Source organism: Leuciscus leuciscus, assembly GCF_965113295.1.
Source record: "Leuciscus leuciscus genome assembly, contig: HAP1_SCAFFOLD_457, whole genome shotgun sequence".
In the NCBI taxonomy this organism is placed as follows: domain Eukaryota; kingdom Metazoa; phylum Chordata; class Actinopteri; order Cypriniformes; family Leuciscidae; genus Leuciscus; species Leuciscus leuciscus.
Window position 1 is genome coordinate 30,674 of NW_028118282.1, and position 17,397 is coordinate 48,070.

Consider the following 17,397-nt stretch of genomic DNA (forward strand, 5'->3'; position numbering starts at 1 on the left):
AGATAACTGCGCGTTCATGCGCTGGTTTAAAAGGGGATATGTATCGATAGTAGAAACATTGATCAGCAACGCTGCTATTGGCTGCTCACCATGGCCAAAGAGCGCGCACAGTTTTTCTCCGCAGCAGAGCAAGAGTTATTGAAGGTTATGCAGAATATGAAACCTTAATTAAAACGCCAGGGAACACCTCAAAGTGTGCAAAAGCCAGGAGAGAGGGCTGGCAAAAAGTAGCAGACAAATGAAATGCGTAAGTGTTCCATGTTATGGTTATATCACTTATTACAGTGTATATTCTTGTATTTTAATCATTTCATAATTGCTTAATGTCAGAGCCACCTCAGGACCCACTAGAACAGTGTTCTTCAACCCTGCTCCTGGAGGACCCCCAACACTGCACGTTTTCTTTGTCTCCCTAATCAAACACACCTGATTCAACTCATCAGCTCATTAACCCATGTGATAATGAGTTGATGAATTGAATCCGGTGTGTTTGATTAGGGAGACAAAGAAAACCAGCAGTGTTGGGGGTCCTCCGGGAGCAGGGTTGAAGAACACTGCACTAGAATATGGGAACAAGTAAAAGGGAAGTACAAGAATATTCTTCAAAATGGTAATCTTTTCTACTTCTACTGTTCTTTGTCTCTTTTACAAAAGAAAAGCACCGTTAAATGTGTTTGTCTGTTTATAACAGCAACCAAGAAAAAGGCTGAGCTGAAAAAAAAAAAAACAGGTGGTGGTCCTGCTCCCTCACATTATACCACATTATACCCCAGCAGTAGAGCTGGCCCTGGGGTTAAATGTGAACCGACCCATTGTGGAGGGCATCCCTGGGGGCAGCTCTTCCTCAGACCAACAGCCAGGAACCAGTAGCAGCAACACCTTCATTACTGGTAAATGAGCTTTAAATGATCTTGCTACACTGTAAAATATATCTTTTTTTTTGCCGCATTAAATTAAGTAGGCCTATATAATCCAAATGGCTGGTACAGTAATTTCAGCTGTTAAATATTGAGTAGTGATCAATTGCTTTGACTTGTGAAGGTGAAAACTGCTGAACTTAATGTAAGAATATTTTGCCATGAGTTACTGATCACATTTGTTCATATAGTGTAGTTCATTGTAATGCCATTGTGTTTCCTCTTTTGTGCAGTTTTACATAATACACCAACACTTGTACCTGTTCCCAAGAAAGTAGTGGCTGAAATATGTGCAGTAAGTGGACTTTTTCTAACTTTACATCAAAAGGGAAGAAAGTGCAACACTTTGTAATGCCCATTTGTTTCCATTGCACAGGACAGTGAAGAAACCCTCTCAGATGACTGTCCTTTGGAGGAAGTACTTGTAAGTGCATAAATAACTTTACTTCATTTATAGTAACTTGTGTACATATTATTTCTGACTGCAATATGAGTTGCAGGAGGAAAGGCCTACTGCACAAAGTGATACAGAGGTGGGCAGTGTAGTAACCTACTTGTACTTTTTATTTTTGTTGCATGAGGCTTGTGTTGACAGTTCTTTTTAATTTTTTTATATTTTTTTATTCTTTTTATCCAAACATGGCACAGGGTGATATCCGTATATAAACGGAATCTACAACAGAAAATGTAGTATTTTGACCTGAAAAAACAGAAAAATGAAGGGGAGAAATAGAACTTGACACCTTAAAGAAGAAAAACTGGCACTAGAGATTGAGTTGCTTCAAAAGGAACTTCAGAGTAAGTGCTAAATACACTATTTCACACAGAGTACTATTGCTGACCTTGGATAACAATATATCTTATTGCAGGCAAAAGATGACCATCATTGGCTTTTCTTGACAAAGAATAATTGAAATAAAACTCAAGGAACTAAGCATGTTGTCTTGTCTTCTATTCATTTAATGAAGGTTTTTGTTTTGAAAAAAAAAAAAAAAAAATGGTGTTCCACAATTCTGTCCCGTGCAGCTCTGCCACTAGGTTGGTCCAAGTGCACTGGCTGGAGGTCATCATCAGGCTGCGAATTGTTTGATGTCAGGCTGCATGCTCAGAAAGCGGCAGTGGATTGTGCAGCGTGAGACCACCTTCAGCGACAGGTTCTTGTCGTAAAAACGGACAAGACATGGCTGCGAAAGACTTCCCGTATCACCTCCGCTTATAAAGCCGGGATCTAATCCTGTTAACATGAAATAAGCCTGCTCCCGAGCAGGTTTAAGCTTGGGCACCTGTTGCTATGACAGCAAGTCCAGGATGAGCGTCGAAGAACCAAACAATCCAAGATCATGCCAAATCTCCAACAATCAAATCCAGCTAACTGAGTTAGCGACGTACGAAGAACGGGCCCCTGGGGCCTGTTTCAGAAAGGAGGTTCAACTGAGTTGACTTACCCTGAGATGGGAAACTCTTGAGTTTTCGGTTACAGAACAGCGGAAATTAGTTAGTTCAATCAACTCTGAGTTGACTGACTCTGAGTTAAGCGTGTGCACCACCACTATAAAAAGCCATTATCAATGGAGTGCAGATATTATGAGTCACCATGGTAACAGCGCCAGACAAAAAGAGGTCTGCATATTTCTCACCAGCTTCTGCAAGCGTAAGAAGACATATTATTATTTTTTAAATATCGGCTGCAGCAGCGAAGGACAACTAGAGTTAGCTAGGGAGAAAATAGTTGCTCGAGTCAATGCGTATGTTTACATTTTAATTAGTTATACAGTGTTGGGTGTAATTAATTACCAAGTCATCTAAATACTGTCATTTAATTAAAGGGATTACTCTTAATTCTTCTGTAATTTGAAGTAAAATCTGATGTAATTGCATTAGACTATAGAACAATTCTGTATGTTTAACATACATTTTTAAAAGGTATATTTTTTATGTAACCTTCTCCCTCTACACACTTTGGTCAATTCAAGAATAATCCATGCAATTGTATATTGTTTATTTGAAAGCATTAAAAGTGCAGTTTCTTGTCTCTCCTTGTATTGTTCAAGTGGTTGAGGTTGATATGGGATTTATTAATAAGTAGACCAATACTTTCTAAAGATAGTCATTATTACATGAATCTAATTACACGGTTGAAGATGTCATTTGTAGTTAGTAATTAATAACTATTTTAGAGTAACTTACCCAACTGTTATAATATCAGAGGTGAAACTGGAAGAACAGTATGTTATTCAACCTAATTTTAATTTTCATGGGTGCAATCCTGCAGGTATTAAAAGAACATGGCAGCAGCTGAAAATTAAATATAAGAACATAATTCAATCAGGTAAGGTTTGAGCATATCATGGGTGTAGGCTACCTGAATTTACAAATATTTGACATATTAAATAACTAAATAGCATCCCAGTGTCTTTTGGAGCCTCCTGTCCCAACAAAACCTGCAGGCAGTTGTAAGTAGCCTACTCAATACACCAGAAATTATGACAAATAGTGTTATAAAGTGTACTCATCTTCACAGGACGATGGGGATAATGTTATGTGTCACATCAAACAATCTACACATTCAGATTTTTTCACATTTTTATGTGGAGTAGAATCTAAGTTTAAAGCTAAGTATAAATGGGTAGTCTTATCTCTCCCCCCGCCCCCAAAGTGGAAGAACAGCAGGAGGACGGTCCATCAACTTCTGTTGCACAGATGAACAGAGTTCAGTGATTTTCAGTAAATGCCACAGTTTAATTCTGTAGAATTTGTTTAGAACTACATTATGTAACTCTAATCTACTACTGTATATTCAGTTGCCAGTTAAGGAGTTAATAGACTTCATCTTATTTAAAAAATTGAAAAAAAAAAAAAACAGTAAAAATAGCAATATTGTATTTATTAATTAAAGATTAATTTTATTAATAAAAATGTACTGAAAGAATGAATGAGGTGTTTAAACACCACTTCCTCTTTAAAAAAGGGGAGGAGACCGAAAGAAACTCTGGGTTTACCGAAGAAAACCTGCTCCCGGCCAGGTTAGGTTCACAGAGTAAGTTACCATGGTAACTGACTCTGAGTATAAGTTACCTCTCTTTCAGAAACGGGCTTGACTTACTCTGCTTTCTCAGGTTTAACATACCTCCCATTCTGAAACAGAAAACCCAGAGTTTCCCTCATTTCAGGGTTAACATACTCTGAGTTTTCACTTAACCTCCTTTCTGAAACAGGCGCCCCTGGTCTTTTCACGATCGGATAGCTATCCGATCTGAGAAAACGCATGAAGTGGCCAGGTGTAAACAGCCCCAGAAATCATTCTAATATTCTGATTTATTATGAGTGTTGGAAACAGTTCTGCTGCCTAATATATTTGATGAATAAAAGGTTACAAAGAACTGCATTTATTAAAAAATATATATCATTTCTAATAATATAAATCTTCTTTACTATCACTTTTATTTATCAATTTAACACATCCTTGCTGAATAAAAGTATTGATTTATTTAAAAATAAATAAAAAATAAATACTGACCTCAAATTACTGACCAGTAGTGTATATTGTTGTTACAAAAGATTTCTATTTTTAAAAAAATTGCTTTTTTTATTTATTTTATTTTTTTTACTTTTTATTCATCAAAGTATCCTAAAAAAAGTATCACAGGTTATGAAAACATATTAAGCAGCAGAACTGTTTCCAACTTTGATAATGAATCATCATATTAGAATTATTTCTAAAGGATCATGTGATAGACTGGAGTAATGATCCTGAAAATTCAGCTTTGCATCACAGAAATAAATGATCATTTAAACCAATTATTTTAAATTGTAAAAATATATCACAATATTACTTTTTTTTCTGTATTTTTGATCAAATAAATGCAGGCTTGATGAGCAGAGGAAACTTCTTTCAAAAACATTAAAAATACTAATACTTATACTTGCCCTGTAATACATGTATTCTTTGTTTTAGATGTTATTAACTTAAATTCTTATGAATAATAAAAATGTTGTAATGTCTATTTGTTATTTATGGCCTGTACGCCTCATTATTGATCTGAGCTTCTACATCTTGAATTCGAATAACATTCGATAAAACATAATTGCTGGATTATTTTGACTATAATAAATAAGCAGATGAAACATAGTAGGCCTATACACTGTTTATCACAGATTACTTTGGACCAAAGTTACCATATTATAATTAATTATTATATAGTTCTATTCATTCATTTTATTTAAATTAGCACTGGTTAAAATGTATAAAGCATGAACAAGATATGAAACAATATTTATTAATAATACACAGTTTAAATATCACAAATATCAAATTGTATTTTCATTTGCGTCCTATGCTGGCTAATTACGACGTTTAACCTGTTATCATAATGAAATTCATGCATTTATTTGTCATTTAAACTGATGCAAACAGGGAAAGAGAGTAGAAAACACTTATTATCCTGTCGCCCCCTCTAGTGGACAGCATTAAGTATTACGGCCTTCATTGCTCAGATAACTCAAGTCGATGGATTTTTTGGGAAAGTCTGACCAGTTAGAAGCAAGTTAGACCAGTCTGAGGGTCTGAGCTGAGTTTGGTGAAGCATCAAAGTTCTAGGCGGAGTCAATTTCTCATAATAATAATAACAATTAATCCCAAACCTGGTAATTTTGTCAGTATTTAATTTACGTTCACTGATTCTGGCTTCTCTCTTTTCTGTCTCTTTCTTTTCATGTGAACTGAGTAGGCTACACATGCTTAAATTCAAAAAATATAAACTTTATTTCTATTCAAAATTATTTATAGCCCATAGGCTATATGTCACACACGCCTACCTGCCTTTTGATGTAAATAAAAGACTAGAGTGGTAAATGTTACGGACATATTATCATGGTACAGTTCAGCCTATTATTGATTTTTATTTCCACTTCCCTTTTATCCAAAGAGACGGAACTATTTGCACTGTATTTATCAATGGGAAATATGCTAATATAATCTGTCATATACTGTGGCTCTCATTAATGGGGTTGCTTGCAAGTCGCAGCAGCACGAATTACGTGACCAGCAACATATTTCTAAATCAAATAGTGTGTGTAGTTAACAGTGAGTGGTGGTTTCAGACATTATTTCATTAAAGGGCATTTGTCAGTGCCGCACTCGTAGCCTACTGACTCTTATTCTGCCTGACAGAAAGAAAAGCTCACAGCTTACTGAAGGCGGAGCGGTTTGACCAATCAGATGAAAGGGGCGTTTCAGCGCCGCCCACGTGTGCAAATGAAATATCGAACCCATAAACCGACTTGTAAACCATAAACGAAAAATGAAAAATCTAGCCAAAATCTAGCCAAAAAAAAAACGAATAAACGAGCTGGTTTTCATTTCTCCTTATTCCATTCTAAACAGGAAATGAAATGATCAAAAAGTGCACGGACCCTATGACTAGATGTCGCCTTGGCTACGGCAGTTTGGAATATTCTGGGCTCATCTGATTTTTTTGTACATAGCATAACCTACTTTGTTATGATTTTAGTATCATAATGATTAATAAATGCACGCACAATTATCATGAACTTGATTTGAACAAATGCCTATCAACTTGTGTGTGCAAAATTCAGAATTAAATGAATGTGCAGCAATTTGTACAAATAGAGAGTCTGTAGGCCTATACTGTTGTAGCCATTAAATAAGCGCATTTATTTTCATATTTGTTCAAATGTTATAATGTTATTTTTTTCCCCATGTATGTTGATTTATGAAAAGTGAACAGCACGAGTAAAAGTGAATTTCGTTTTGTATAAATTGTATCTTAATTTTAATACATTTTTCATCAGCCTGTATTTAATAAATAAGATAAATAAGATTTAATAAATAATAATAAAAAAAAAGATAATCTTGCATTGCACGTTAACTGGAGCGCATCTCATCCTAACTTAACGAAACTCATTGTATGCCTCACACACAGACATGAGAAATACATCAAATACACAAAGCTTGAAATGTCTTTAAACGAAATAATTCAAAACGAAAAGAAAAAGGCTACTCTCTGATTATGTAATCCATTATGTGCATTTCTCTCTATAGGCGCGTTCACTATACGGCGATCGTCAACTTCATCTTTGCAGCCGAGTCGACACTGTCAGAAAACACTAGATTATTAATAAAAATCAATGCACGCGTCACCGGATTTACAAATGCACATCTTGCTTGTTGCACCCACACATATTATGTCGAAAATAACGAGATATTATGTTGAAATAAGATTATTAATAATAATACATATTTTATAATATTTGATTGAATGCTGAATGTTGCGCTTGTTCAGTTAATAAAATGAAAACTTTAATTGTGATCATTAAAATAATTGAATATGAAATATTTAGTGTCCAAGTTTTGCTAATTAATTAATTAATATATGTAAGGCATTCGTTCCAATCAACTGCCTTAGCCAAGGCCACGTCTAGTGTATATATCTATGACTTGATCAGTCAAATGAAATACAATAAACGTATAAATAAATATTACAAATTAAAAACCGATCGGAAATGTGGTCCAATTTTCTAATACTATTATTTGATGACAACAATAGATTTGTAAAACAAAATCCAGCCATTTGTGTTTTTTTGTTTATTTTTTTTAAAGCAAAAAACCAAGCTGCACCCTTTTTTAAATGTCCTCTTTCATTCCGAAAGAGAATAATTTTCAGATTGTAAATATTTAAAATGATTGAATGATTTGATTGTGTCATTATGATGAAGAAACAAGGCAAAAAGTGTCAAAAAACCATTTGTGGAAGGCATCCGATGAGTGTCAACCCGGCCAGATCAGCAAGTGCATCAAGGCAACCACGATTAGCCGGTGCACCAGCCAGCAAAGTGATTCAATGGTTCATAGGTGTAGCTCGCAGCCTCATCGCCCTACCCTCCACATTCTAAAGAGTGTACAGGCGGTTATTTATATAGGGCAGATAAGCCCTGTGTTTCTCTTCGACGGTAACTGTAAATTGAATTCAAGCTGCGATTTTTGAAGTTGGATATACTCGCGCGGGCAAATACAGATGTGTTAAACACGATAAGAACACAAATTGTACCTTTATTCGTTAATACAGTCGGTATTTCCCACAATGATTCTGCTTTGCTATTGGCCCACGTCACGATCAGTAAGCGCTGCTATTGGCGGTCACGATTATTAAGTATGAAAATGAAAATTCTGTCAGTAATTCCTCACCCTCATGTTGTTCCAACCCCTTCGTTCATCTTCGGAACACAAATTAAGATATTTTTGATTAAATGACTAAATTGGACTATATTAACGATGTGTTTAATGAACTTTTCTGGGCCAGCAAGTTTCAAACCCTTAGAAGCCTGAAGAAGTCTCGTTCCGAACAAATCGCGATATTTGGCATCAGTTCACGTGTGTCAGATGTTGGTAAGTAGTAAATACGCTGTCCGAATAATGTGTGATATATAATGTATTTTCTGTTTGTCGATATTAATCAGATTAGCTCACGTTCAGTCACGGCATTATATCTGTCATCTCCGTCCACTGAGGCTTTGCGTTTTATTGCTTTCTAATTCAAAACAGGGTGATTAAGTTACACTGCCTGTCACATGACGTGAGCATAGGCCTAAAGACCTTAAATCAGTTAATCATATTCATATCAGATTAAAAGTAGTACAATTAGTTCCAAAGTTGTATTTGTAGTAGAAGCACAGTACAAACAACACTTACCATGCTTTTACCACATTAACATTAGTTTTACTGTGGTAAGTGTAGTAAAAAGACAGTAATCACAAAACTTACCATGCTTTTACCACACTATTGGTAGTTTTAATGTGATACTTATTGTAAATGCACATTAACCACAACGCTTACCATGCTTTTACCACAGGAATGATGTAAAACAACATAATGATATTTTATTTTTCTCTTTTTTCAGCTGAAAAGACCAAAAGGACCTTTCGGACTATTATTGTTTGAGGACAAGTAAACGGAGGAGACAGACAGCTGCAAAGGCAAATATTCGCAATGGTATATACATGTGTTGGTTCGAACCCTAAATCAAACATTTTATCAAGCATTTGTTGTTTCTTAAACCTTTTCTCGCAAAACCCATAGCCCAATCAGTACGAAGATAGTCTGAAAGTCTTAATAATTCACAAGATTTAACAAGTTGTCAAATTCGTACGATACTCGTACATATTTGTATACTCGTACACACACTGTCAGAAAGTTGATATTAATTGCATTGTATTGATTACAATTAGTGATGCACCGATGTGAAAATTGAGGCCGATACCGATAACCGATATTAATATTGCGGTTATGGCCGATACCGATATTTGCCGATGTCGATATCTCTGTATAGAAAACAAATTTTAATGATTATCAAATAAAGAGCTATTTTCCAAAACACTTTTTTTTTACTTTAGAAATGACTGATATTGGGCACCTTTACCTGTGTGCAAAATATGTCACATACGACACACATGCATTATACTGCATTGCATATACAGTAATGTGTGCTGGTCAACTTGTCTAAAATTAAGAAACCCTTAGAAAACAGTAAAAAGAAAAAAACACACAAAAAACAGGAACATTGTGTAAAATTAAGATAGGCTACTTTATTTATTATTCCAATATCCAAATATCGAGGGCTTGGAACCAGAGGGGCGTAAGTGGCATTTGACAAACTTTACAGGAGAGCCAAAACAAAATTTTGACCACACTTCAATCAACTGTATTTATTAACCTTCAACCACAACATTGCAACCACATACATACTTATATGAGTAAGTTCTTAAGTGAACATATTATGGAATATTAACACGATGAACATATTCTAAAACCTTGCAAAATCTTGAAAATATGGCAAAAACATCAAATACGCCTTTTTGGCACCAAACATTTCCAATTCTTCTAAAGAAAAATAGGTCGTATCTGCTGATCAATGCAGAAATGATTGGTCAAAACATTGGTTAAAAACACTCTAACTTCATAACTTTTCATTTTATTTAAAATACTGTATACATAGTCATTTCATCATTTCAAACTGTTTAACATTTCATTTCTAACCGTTTAATTTCAATTCTCATTTATGAGTTCACATTCATGTCAAACAGTTTAACATTTAATTTCGAACAGTTTAATTTCTCTTGTTTATTACACATTTCACTTTTTAGTTCACTTTAGTTGAACTAAAAAGTTCACTCACTGCCCACTGTCAGAGTGTTATAGAACTCTGCATAACAGTGAGGAATACTCCCATTGGTGCACAGGGTGAGTAGGTCTTTTTTCTTTAAGGCACTGATCACTGGAGGATTTTCATACAATGAGCTGGGGTGTGTGGTTCTGGTGCCTCTTGTTGCCTGTTGTGCCACCGTCAGTTTTCGGAAGGTTGGGGCGGTGAAATCATACTTGAAGAAGATTGTTTTTGGTTCATCTTTCGTGTAGCGGAACCATTTAATCTTCTGCCAATGAACTGATTGTCCCTCCTCATCTTTTGTTCTGTTTTTGAGTATGTGGTTGGAGAGGGACTTGAAGTCCAGAAAGTCCTTGTGTTCAAGTTCATGTACACTGTATGGGTCGTTCCTTCTTGCCATTCTCACAAGTGTGTAGTAGCCATCAGTAAATAGAAGTATGGGAGTAAATAGAAATGGGAGTAAATAGAAACTTTTCTTCTTGCAGTTTCCACTGCAGCATGCACACTATCACACTCCATGTCTAGTAGCCATCCATGATGGCTACTACACACTTGTGAGAATGGAAAGAAAGAACGACCCATAGTGTACATGAACTTGGACACAAGGACTTTCTGTACTTCAAGTCCCTCTCCAACCACATACTCAAAAACAGAACAAAAGATGAGGAGGGACAATCAGTTCATTGGCAGAAGATTAAATGGTTCCGCTACACGAAAGATGAACCAAAAACAATCTTCTTCAAGTATGATTTCACCGCCCCAACCTTCCGAAAACTGACGGTGGCACAACAGGCAACAAGAGGCACCAGAGGCACCAGAACCACACCCCCCAGCTCATTGTATGAAAATCCTCCAGTGATCAGTGCCTTAAAGAAAAAAGACCTACTCACCCTGTGCACCAATGGGAGTATTCCTCACTGTTATGCAGAGTTCTATACTGTTCGTTGCTCAGACTCGCTCTCCCAGTTTAAAACTAGATTAAAGTCGCATCTCTTCAGCCAGGCATTCATATAATCCTACAGTTCAAACTACAATCCGGCCTGTAGCTCATAAATGCCAGAGGAGAACTGGCCCCCGACTGAGCCTGGGTTCTCCCAAGGTTTTTTTTCTCCATTAGGTCACCTGATGGAGTTTTAGGACACCATTAGGTCACTTGATGGAGTTTTTCGGTTCCTTGCCACTGTTGGCTTGCTCAGTTGGGGATATTTTGGGGATATTTAATTTAATTTTATCAATCAATAAATTCCTCTTGAAACAAACATTGTTGTATTATTTTAATTTAATACTGTGAAGCTGCTTAGATACAATCTGTATTGTGAAAAGCGCTATACAAATAAACTTGACTTGACTTGACTTGACTTGAATCGTATGGTAAATTAACTTATTTATAATTGTCTTAATTTATGTTTCAAGAACAATAGTAATTGCACATAGAGTAAGTCGAGACTTTCTTGTTTTACAGCAGAGAAGGAAGACCAGTCCTTATATCAACGCAAGCTAATCGAATAAGTCCTTTGTTTCGGGTGAGGAAGGAACATCTGGTGCCCAAAGAAGACAGAAATCTGCGCGAGTCCATTGGTATGTCTTGTATTGAAACAATGCTGTAATATGTAGTACATAATTTGATGTTGACAATTTTACATTGTACAGGTTATCACTTGGTTTTTGACCAAGTGAAGCTCTTGAAACAAGTGACAGGAGAGTATGTAACTTGTCTGGAAAGTATCAGAGTCGCATTTGGCACGCGTGCCTTAGGTTGCCGACCCCTGGTCTAGCCTATAGTCTATGGTACCAATCACGTTAGTGAAGCCTGAGTAACATATACTGTAATCGGCATGGTCATGAATGCATGATCTTCATAAAAACTGATGATAGCCTAAAAAAAAACTGCTTAAAAAAAAAACTGCTTTACAACATTGGGTCTTAAAGGTGCTGTATGTAGCTTTTCTACTAAAACGAATCCTTTTTTTATTGCCTGTGTGTGAAGGGGTTGTAATATCACATTAAAATGATCCACTTTTCGGGTTTTGCTATTACCTCTGAAAGCAAGTATTCTTATGTTTATGTGAAGGTGCCGGGTCGGATTTACCGCGAAATCCAGTGACGTCACCTGCATGCGCGGAGCGCTCCCGAGCCTCTCGCCTCGTCTAGCCTACTGATTTTGCACTCAACAGCGACGACACTGCAACTTATGACATGGACTTATGACTTATGCAACTTATGACATGTCTGATAACACTAAGAAACGACCTGCTCCCAGCACAACACAGACTCCAACACAAACTCCACATATTGATAAAAAAAACAATAAAACGTTTTTTTCTTTCTGCTGAAGCTCGTATTAAAGGCCAGACGTGAATCGGATGAACTTAGGGTGAAAAAACACGGATCAACATCGGCAGGGCGTTTGAATCATGGAGAGACCTTATCTACAAACCTAGAATGTATACATTTCCTGAAGAAAATGTGAAGTAGTGCTTGCAGTGGCAAAATTCGGCACGGTTGATAGGGTTCCATTCTTATCATGGTACGAGCATGGAGCATTAGTTCAACGTCAAGCTGATAAAAGTAGCCTATTATTGTAACGTTGCAGTGGGAGTTTACCTGAGTTTCTAGCATGTTGTGGGATGCTCTCTCTGGTGTGTTGCGTGACGCGTCTCAGTCTGGCCGGTATCCACAGTGCTCGCTCCTAAATTCGAGCACGCGCAAGAGCACGCGCTTGTCAACTTATTGGTTGCAATCTGAAACATCACCGCTAGAGGCCGCTGAAAACTACATACAGCTCCTTTAAGTGGCTTGGAAATGCCACAAAAAAAACTAAAACTGTTTTTCTAAACCTAAAAGCGCCAGGTAAACTCCGAATGACACGACAGACAGCACTTTCCATCAAGTTCTCCGCATCTCCAATAGTGTAAAGGAAAGAGCCACTCGCAAATAATCTTAAGGCAATGCAAACAGTTTGTGCTGTAGTTAAAGCCCGACTCCGACAAGTCGAAAATAAGTGTGCGTTTCCAACAAATTAATCATGTAAACGACAATCTCACCAGTCACGAGAAAAAATATATATCTCAGAAAGTGCACTATTGTAACGCAAAATCTCAGTTCTTCGTACCTCAGGGCCCGTTCTTCGTACGCCGCTAACTCAGTTAGCTGGATTTGATTATTGGCGATTTGGCATGATCTGGGATTGTTTGGTTCTTCGACGCTCATCCTTATTTCATGTTAACAGGATTAGATCCCGGCTTCATAAGCGGAGCTGATACTGTACCAGCCATTTGGATTATAGACATAATTTAATGCAGCAACAAATTATTTACAGTGTAGCAAGATGATTTAAAACTCATTTACCTGTAATTAAGGTGTTGCTGTTACTGGTCCCTGGCTTTAGGTCTAAAGGCCTATTTATACTTCTGCGTCGAACTTACGCCGTAGCTACGTCGTAGGCTGTGCTTAGCGCGCGTACCCTTTGGCGTACCCTGATGCGCACCTCTCCAAAAATGTAACAACGCGTCAATTCTACGCGGACGCAAGCGCTGTGATTGGTCTGCTAGAACCCCTCCCTCGGGTTTCACATGGTCCCTCTGCATGAGTAATTGCGCGTCAACGCGGACAACGACGCAGAAGTATAAATTAAAACCAACGCGTTGCCTACAGCGTAGAGGCTCCGGCGTAGGTCCGACGCAGAAGTATAAATAGGCCTTAAGGAAGAGCTGCCCCCAGGAATGCCCTCCACAATGGGTCGGTTCTCATTTAGCCCAAGGGCCAGCTCTTCTGCCGGGGTATAACGTGGGGGTGCAGGACCACCACCTGTTTTTTTCTGCTCCGCCTTTTCCTTGGTTGCAGATAACCATAAACAGACAAACACATCATTTAAAATGTCTTTGCTAAAAGAGACTAATCAGTAGAAGTAGAAAAGATTACCAGTTTGAAGAATATTCTTGTACTTCACTTTTACTTGTTCCCATGTTCTAGTGGGTCCTGAGGTGGCTCTGACATTAAGCAATTATGAAATGATTAAAATACAAGAATATATACTGTAATAAGTGATATAACCATAACATGGAACACTTACGCATTTAATTTGTCTGTTACTTTTTGCCAGCCCTCTCTCCTGGCTTTTGCACACTTTGATTCCCAGTGTTCCCTGGCGTTTTAATTATATTTTTCAAACTCTGCATACCCTTCCAGTAAAAATTCCTGCTCTGCTGCGTTGAAAAACTGAGCGCGCTCTTTGGCCATGGTGAGCAGCCAATAGCAGCGTTGCTGATCAATGTTTCTACTATCGATACATATCCCCTTTTAAACCAGCGCGTGAACGCGCAATTATCTCACTAACTCAATCCAGCTATACTAATCATATCCGGCAGGTGTGTTCGAAGAACCAAATTAGTCAGATCATGATTAGCACGATGATATCATCTTGGATGTCTCGTTTGATCTCAGATGTTTTAAGCAACGTACGAAGAACGGGCCCCAGTTGCTATGACAGCAAGTCCAGGATGAGCGTCGAAGACCCAAACAATCCAAGATCATGCCAAATCGCCAACAATCAAATCCAGCTAACTGAGTTCTTCGACGCTCATCCTGGACTTGCTGTCATAGCAACTGGGGCCCGTTCTTCGTACGTTGCTTGAAACATCCAAGATCAAATTATGAGACATCCAAGGTGATATCATCGGCCTAATCATGATCTGACTAATTCGTTTCTTCGAACACACCTGCCAGTTATGATTAGTATAGCTGGATTGAGTTATCTGAGATAACTGCGCGTTCATGCGCTGGTTTAAAAGGGGATATGTATCGATAGTAGAAACATTGATCAGCAACGCTGCTATTGGCTGCTCACCATGGCCAAAGAGCGCGCACAGTTTTTCTCCGCAGCAGAGCAAGAGTTATTGAAGGTTATGCAGAATATGAAACCTTAATTAAAACGCCAGGGAACACCTCAAAGTGTGCAAAAGCCAGGAGAGAGGGCTGGCAAAAAGTAGCAGACAAATGAAATGCGTAAGTGTTCCATGTTATGGTTATATCACTTATTACAGTGTATATTCTTGTATTTTAATCATTTCATAATTGCTTAATGTCAGAGCCACCTCAGGACCCACTAGAACAGTGTTCTTCAACCCTGCTCCTGGAGGACCCCCAACACTGCACGTTTTCTTTGTCTCCCTAATCAAACACACCTGATTCAACTCATCAGTTCATTAACCCATGTGATAATGAGTTGATGAATTGAATCCGGTGTGTTTGATTAGGGAGACAAAGAAAACCAGCAGTGTTGGGGGTCCTCCGTGAGCAGGGTTGAAGAACACTGCACTAGAACATGGGAACAAGTAAAAGGGAAGTACAAGAATATTCTTCAAAATGGTAATCTTTTCTACTTCTACTGTTCTTTGTCTCTTTTACAAAAGAAAAGCACCGTTAAATGTGTTTGTCTGTTTATAACAGCAACCAAGAAAAAGGCTGAGCTGAAAAAAAAAAAAACAGGTGGTGGTCCTGCTCCCTCACATTATACCACATTATACCCCAGCAGTAGAGCTGGCCCTGGGGTTAAATGTGAACCGACCCATTGTGGAGGGCATCCCTGGGGGCAGCTCTTCCTCAGACCAACAGCCAGGAACCAGTAGCAGCAACACCTTCATTACTGGTAAATGAGCTTTAAATGATCTTGCTACACTGTAAAATATATCTTTTTTTTTGCCGCATTAAATTAAGTAGGCCTATATAATCCAAATGGCTGGTACAGTAATTTCAGCTGTTAAATATTGAGTAGTGATCAATTGCTTTGACTTGTGAAGGTGAAAACTGCTGAACTTAATGTAAGAATATTTTGCCATGAGTTACTGATCACATTTGTTCATATAGTGTAGTTCATTGTAATGCCATTGTGTTTCCTCTTTTGTGCAGTTTTACATAATACACCAACACTTGTACCTGTTCCCAAGAAAGTAGTGGCTGAAATATGTGCAGTAAGTGGACTTTTTCTAACTTTACATCAAAAGGGAAGAAAGTGCAACACTTTGTAATGCCCATTTGTTTCCATTGCACAGGACAGTGAAGAAACCCTCTCAGATGACTGTCCTTTGGAGGAAGTACTTGTAAGTGCATAAATAACTTTACTTCTTTTATAGTAACTTGTGTACATATTATTTCTGACTGCAATATGAGTTGCAGGAGGAAAGGCCTACTGCACAAAGTGATACAGAGGTGGGCAGTGTAGTAACCTACTTGTACTTTTTATTTTTGTTGCATGAGGCTTGTGTTGACAGTTCTTTTTTTTTAATTTTTTATTTTTTATTCTTTTTATCCAAACATGGCACAGGGTGATATCCGTATATAAACGGAATCTACAACAGAAAATGTAGTATTTTGACCTGAAAAAACAGAAAAATGAAGGGGAGAAATAGAACTTGACACCTTAAAGAAGAAAAAACTGGCACTAGAGATTGAGTTGCTTCAAAAGGAACTTCAGAGTAAGTGCTAAATACACTATTTCACACAGAGTACTATTGCTGACCTTGGATAACAATATATCTTATTGCAGGCAAAAGATGACCATCATTGGCTTTTCTTGACAAAGAATAATTGAAATAAAACTCAAGGAACTAAGCATGTTGTCTTGTCTTCTATTCATTTAATGAAGGTTTTTGTTTTGAAAAAAAAAAAAAAAAAATGGTGTTCCACAATTCTGTCCCGTGCAGCTCTGCCACTAGGTTGGTCCAAGTGCACTGGCTGGAGGTCATCATCAGGCTGCACCTCCACCACAGGGGTCCTCTCCTTTCTGATGGTGGCACTATTGTGGAGTATGGCACATGCAACAATAATGTCACAGGCCCTGTCAGGTGCAACCCTCAGACACTGAAATCTTTCCTTTAGTTGCCCAAAGGTCATTTCAATGCGTGCCCTTGTCCTGGCTAGAGCTGCATTGAAACGGGTTTGTGGTCCGGGGTTTGGGTCAGGGAATGGCGTCATGAAATACTGCCTGCAGGTATAGCCCCTGTCACCAAGCAGGATCCCGTCGTAAGCACCTGGAAAAATGCAGTTTTGTTAGGCTCAGAATAAATGTATGTAATACAGTGAGCTTGATATTAAATATTTCCTTACCACGTTCAAATAATGTGCATAAATGTGACTCTCTGAAAATCCTGGAGTCATGCACAGAACCAGGCCATTTTGCTTCCACATTTGTGATGTAGGACATGGAGTCACACACCATCTAAGATATTTTTAATCAGTCAACTGCATACTTTTTGATTACATTACTTTTTGTATTATTTGATATATTCTGGACTCGCTTCTCC

At 37.7% G+C, this 17,397-nt stretch overlaps 2 long non-coding RNA genes across 3 annotated transcripts; both read left to right on the plus strand.

Moving 5' to 3' along the window:
• The first annotated feature begins 1,162 nt into the window (after positions 1–1,162).
• LOC309491707 lies at positions 1,163–1,626 on the plus strand. The gene is made up of 3 exons (XR_014203266.1): positions 1,163–1,212; positions 1,294–1,341; positions 1,566–1,626. It is a non-coding gene; the product is annotated as an uncharacterized lncRNA (long non-coding RNA).
• A 9,939-nt stretch (positions 1,627–11,565) lies between these two features.
• LOC309491708 lies at positions 11,566–16,706 on the plus strand. Of its 2 annotated transcripts, XR_014203267.1 has the most exons (5): positions 11,566–11,674; positions 16,004–16,065; positions 16,147–16,194; positions 16,419–16,569; positions 16,641–16,706. It is a non-coding gene; the product is annotated as an uncharacterized lncRNA (long non-coding RNA). The 2 variants fall into 2 exon arrangements; XR_014203268.1 differs by having other exon boundaries at positions 16,419–16,700.
• The last annotated feature ends 691 nt before the right edge of the window (positions 16,707–17,397 follow it).